Consider the following 6,000-nt stretch of genomic DNA (forward strand, 5'->3'; position numbering starts at 1 on the left):
TTTAACACCGCGAATCTCCTCGGTTTGCTACGAAGTGCGTGAATCTCTTTCCAGTTGCCTGTTGTGAACGTGTTTTGCCTTTTTTTTAGGGTTGTGCGACCAGCAGTTCGACCTATGTTTCGCTCCAGTGTGTTGTGGGATCCCTAATATCTTATGTTGGCCTCGTCATTTGCTTGGAAGTATGCAAGCAAGCTAGGTCGCACCGCTCGCGTACCGACCGCATGGTAAACATTTGTTTGGGTTCGACGGCGTCGCCAACGTTCTTGGCCACCGACACTCATCTTTGCGTGCGCTCGAAAGGGTTCGTCGCGTTGACTTCTTTGAGGAGGTTGTGGGTCGCCTGTCAATACCGCCCGATCAGGCCGAGTTCCACTCGCTACGAGGAAGTCACACGGGGAAGCGCTACCATTGGGAAAAGGCTTTATCTGTACTTAAAGGAGCTGTGCAACAATTTCAGGGCTTTGCTTAAATAATTGTGGAAGTTGATGCCTGACACTTCTGCAGTGAACTACAGAAAACAGATTTTGCCTGGATACCCTAGTTTTTACTTAAAAAAATGAAAAAGATCCAGGTTTTTGCCGCCTCTCAACTCGTGCATCGTCTTCCGGGTCACGTGCACAGTGACGTCACTAGAGTAGGCGCGGAGTTCCGGAAAAGTTCTCTCTTTAGAGCCATCAGCGAGCAGCGAGAACTCATCCGCTGCCGACCGCGTGACCACCCGTCCTTGCCCGTCCGGCGCTGTCCCCCTCCCCCTCCGGCTTCTGGCGGCTGTTCGCGGTTTTGTGGACCTAGGATAGATGGCGCCACTAAAACTCCGTATAATAAAAGTTGTCGATGATACCAGGGTGTTGACGCATTTATATATATGTTGGAACGACAAGATTTGTAAAAAGAGTTACCTTTTATCGAGCAGGTATTCGCACAACTTGCTATCTTTCTTACAACGACCCAAGTGACGTCACGCCGCTTGTTTCTCATGGCCGCCGCTCGTGGCTGCAGGTCGGGAAATATTCCAAGTTTTGCCTCGCTATTATGCGGCGGAATCGCAACATTGCGATGAAAGGAGGTGTGTTTTCTGCCATTTGTGACACAGTGAACAATATCAAAAGCAGAAAATGCCAATTCTTTCAACGTTAAAATCGTTGCACAGCTCCTTTAAGTTCAAAGTCCGATGAAGAGGACGGCCAAGGCCGTCTAGTGGTCCGGGTCTTCAGTTGGAGGCCTTGCTCGGCACCGGCTCTTTCGTCTGTCTCCAGCTCCGAACTCCGCGTGTCCTCGCCCGCCACGAGCCTCGCCCTTTTTCCCTTTCTTTCTCTTTCGTCTACAAGGTTGAGGTCATATTCAATGGTGAAGCGAACCCGTACAACGCGCGTAGCACTTCCACTGGTTTGCCTCACCGCCGCCATTTTCCAAACTGGAGTAGTCTCGCGCTTTCCCGTGCGCAACGAGAGCAACGAGAATGGCACGCCGGGGACCGCTACGTACGCTCGCAAAAAGCTATAGCGAGCGTACGTACGCATAGCTCGCTGCAGTACGTACGTATGGCTCATGCGCAGTGTGGAGCACGCAGCGTTAACGCTAACGTAGGGGGCTTGCGTTTGCTCTTATACGCAATACTAAAACTCTCTGTTAAATGCATCCAAGTATAACATGCATATAGAACTATAATAAAAATAAGGAAGCTTTCAAATAGTTGACTTTACACGGCGACCACCATCTGGGGACTCTTTCTCTCTCACCCACCCCGCCTCGCGAAAGAGCAAGTCACCGTCGCGCAGCATGAAGGTGACGTTGGCTAACTTAAAAAAAAAAAAGTGAATTGAGGATATATTTTTAGTACCCAAATTCCTCTGATCATTACGTTCTTACACTGTTTATTAACAAAAATGAGGCTACTGGACAGATGACGCGAAATTATACCGACTATACACCAACACTGTTTCCGAACAGACCCGCGTCTGCCCACACCAGGTATGGGCACTGCGCGCGCGCAGAAACCAAAACCAGGAGAGGGGAAGTGTCGGCGCATGCGCAGTACCGACAGCAGCGCCGCGGCAGGGGTGTGACGTCAGAGAGCTGAGTTGGTCTATACACTGGGAAGGTTCAGGTCACGAATCGCGGTGTCATCTTATGCGATTTTTCCTTAACTACACGTCAGTTACAAAAACAAAACAGAGCGATTGGGTGCCGTTCCGAACACATTAAGGAATTTTAGTAGACCATATTCTAGAGCTCCGCTACGCTAGCGGGAGCTTGTACCGTCACTGCGAAGCATATAGATTGAGCATGCGCCCGCTGGGCCAGCTTTCCGAGGCTGTACCGCACTGGCTAATTTTCTCATCTACAGCTGGGAGACTCGTCGCCCCTGTGAGGCAGACCAAGTTCTAGGCTGTATAAAGCACACACACAACCCAATTTTTTAGCGAAGATCTACTAAAACTCTCTATCACGAGTAATTATGTCTAACTGCGTATATTACAAGGGCGGCGCCCAGTCGCCGCTTTTTATTGCTGTAATAAACGCGTGCATTTACGGTAAATTATATAATGTGACACTCGGACTCGGCTATGCTTCCCGGTGCAAACACGTTGCTTGCCGCCGTAAAGAAAACCACTGCTATACAGACAGTCCAAACTCCGACCGATCCCGGGTGCACACCGCTAATGACGGCGCCGTTGGAACCGACACCGCCCTAACTAAAGCCGTTCAAGGTTTCCGGGGCGGGAAGCGGTCGGTGCTCAGCCGCCAGCTCAACGCGTGGCTCCAGCGTCTAGCACACAAGGATGGGAAGAGGCGGGACGGGGGCAGACGTCTTGCTTTCCCGTTAATCGGGGCCGCGGCGGCATCGAGCTCCGGTTCCGATTGCGCGGACAATCAGTTTCCGGTGGCAGAAAAAGCGAGCCCGGGGAGGTGCTCCCCAATCTGCTTGGAAAGAGATCGCGGTTAAAAAGTCCCTAGGGTACCCCGCGTCTCGACGGCGTCACACAGTATAATGTCTACAGGAAGCGCTCGGCACAAAACATTAAAAAAACAAAACAAAAAAAAACTACAAAGTAGCGGTAAAAACATGGCTCGCTTTGCGTAGCCAGCTCTCGAGAGTCTACACGGTCCCCGCACGTCGCCTTCCTTTTTCCTTTATTTGGCAGGGAGTGCGCCGGATGACGTCAAAAAGGGGAAAAGCCGGGAAGGGGGAGGGGCGGTTACTGCGTGTAAAGACGTATGTGTACGGTACGCTACGTGCATCCCGGGACAGTACAAACTGCCGTCGTTCGTCTTCCCCTCGTTGCCCCTGCCCTCACTTCCGACGTCAACGTGCGAAGCGAGGAGGTAGCGTTCTTCGGGGAAACGCCTGGCATTGTGGATGCCCTCTGTTTGTGAACGGTTTTGGGTCAGGGTTGCGGTCGCTCCCACCCCAGGCGATTACTAAAACAAAGCGTGGCGCGCGAGACTGCTTCCGTGCCGTAGAGAAGGGAGGGGCATGTGTGCCACTCCACGCTTCTGTCCCTACTCGCAGCACAAAGTAAAGTAAACCGCCAAAAGGTCAGTCGGTATCGACTAGTGACTTTGTCCTTGTGGCGCTTCCGAGCGCTCTGGATGCAACTAAAGATGCAACCGGAGGAAACTGTAAGGAGGACACGCGACTTCATCTAATTGGAAGTAACACCTTACAAGTAACTACGTTACTGCTAACGCGTTACTTTTCCCAGTAACACACCAATGTACTCGTTACACTCTAAAACAAGCCCGTGCGTCTCCTTCCCCGCACAACACTCGGAAAGCCAATCAGCGCAACTTACGGAGGCAGCTCAGCGAGTGACGATGCCAAAGCATATGTTTACACAAAAAAAAAAAAAAAAACACAGTTTGAGCTTTGACATTAAGCAATGTAAGCAACACTCGCACTGCTTACTCCGATAGTCGCGTGTTCAACTTCCTATCCTGCGGGTTTTTACGTGAACCGGCATCGTACAGGCATGCATTTGTGTCATCAGTACGAAGCGATGCATTTTGAAGATTCTGCGGGCAGACTCATACCCGTGCCACTCGGGCAACTCGAATGCCATTTACAACGAATGACATTTGAACGATCGGCCAATCAGCGCGCGACGCTCCGGGCGTGGCGCATTCCACGCGCGACAGATCGCGAGCCGATTCGTCGATCACACGAATGTCATTCGTGGTAAATGGCATTCGAGCCGCCCGTGTGGCACGGGTATAAATTCGTCGCTGTAGGAACATCGATGGATGACATTTGATTTCTTTTTTCTAGTGAAAGCTTCCTATTTTGAAAAGATTTTTCTTTTTTTTGCGCGGATGGAATGTGTTTTTTTTTTCAGTCACTTCCAAGCAGTCTTGTACACGTTACTAAAAAAAAGTAGTCGATTACAATTACTATTACTCTTGGCTAAAAAGTATTCGATTAGATTACTTGATTACTCGACGGTGAAAGTAATTGGACATGACTTAAAGAAGTAATCGTTACTTTTCCGATTACTTTATTGTGTGAAGACACATCTCTGAGCGCTCATAACAATGAACTACTTCCAACTAGCTATATTTCACATTTGCACAAGTATTGAAGAAGAAAAACTGGCTCCCTCTTCGTGGTCGTTGCACCTTCACAATGCGGACACAAGCATAGAATTCGTTTGAAAACGTTTAATGATTTGGGCGCTCGCCAGTATGTGTGTGTGTGTGTGGGGGGGGGGGGGGGGGGGGGGAGAGGCGGAGGGGGTTCTAGATCTTGTTAAGATTGAGCAAGAGTTGTCGCTCTAAGTTTGCGTCGCTCATTTTATTATTCACATGTGGATGAACTCGCATGTTATACAAAAGAGCAGCAGCTCCAGGATTTGAAACGGATCATGTGCAGTATACATTAGCGGAAGAGATCGCCCCGACCACTTCTCAACTCGAAACATTGCTTGTCACAAAGACCACGTAGGGGAAATGGGGAAATATTTCAACTGCCTTTGTTATACTTTGCATCCGCTTAAGGCATTCTTCGGTTCTGGTTCTCCTACGGGCTGCGAGTAGGTACCCTAAGCAGGATTTTTTTTACTTTTTTATTTCTCTGTGTGTGTGTGTGTGAGGGGGCTAGTTTGAACGAAGGACTCACAAAGCTACATTCTGCTTCTTCAAACTTTGCCCTGAATGGCCTTTGTCACACACTGTGGCTTCCCTGGGACTTCCCACTCCCAGTCCCAGCTCGAAAAAAAAAAAAAAGGACATTCCACAGAAACTGTACATAGAAAGAGATTGACCTCGTGTCCTACAGCTCCGCAAAAATCTTTATTTTTTCCGTCCGAAAAAAAAAAAAGCAAATTTTATTTTTGTCATTTCATAAAAAAAAGGCGTGTGCCCGGGGGGGGGGGGGGGGGGGGGGTCCCGTGGACAAATTGTAACGGTTACAAGTAATTTTATTACTTCAAAAAGTAATCATATTACTCTTCTGATTACTGCCTAATAAAAGTAATCAACTGATTACAAAATTACTCCCAAAAGTAATCGATTACAAGTAATTTGATTACTTGTAATGCGTACGGTACAAATCTGCTTCCAAGTATATTCCAGGGTCTAACAAAAATAGTTACAGCACTGTAAGCCAGTCCACGCACTCGTACCTTTGAGTAATGAAGTCTTGAAGCTGTCAGTGCTCTTCCGCGTCAGGTCGCAGCGCGCGGCCACGGGCAGCACCAAAAATCATAGAAAGTGGTGATTTGTTGCACCTTCTATTCCAGCTTCTTTCGATTAAATAATCTGTATTGAACCCGCACGACCCTAATTCTCGCTTTAACTTCACTCTTGTCATCGCCGTCAGCGCATTTTGTGTCAGCATCTGGGCCTGGGATTATCATCACTGCTTCCATAAGATAGTCGAGGCCCTCAAAGGCATCCAACGCGCCTCGGTGGTAGACGTCATTAGAGAGCTTAATAAAAAGATTTTAATTCAAACGCTATCGTATCAAACGAATCTTCGCCATCACATTACTTTCCGCTATC

Source organism: Ixodes scapularis, unplaced genomic scaffold (genome assembly GCF_016920785.2).
Source record: "Ixodes scapularis isolate PalLabHiFi unplaced genomic scaffold, ASM1692078v2 PGA_scaffold9__187_contigs__length_104089568, whole genome shotgun sequence".
NCBI lineage: Eukaryota > Metazoa > Arthropoda > Arachnida > Ixodida > Ixodidae > Ixodes > Ixodes scapularis.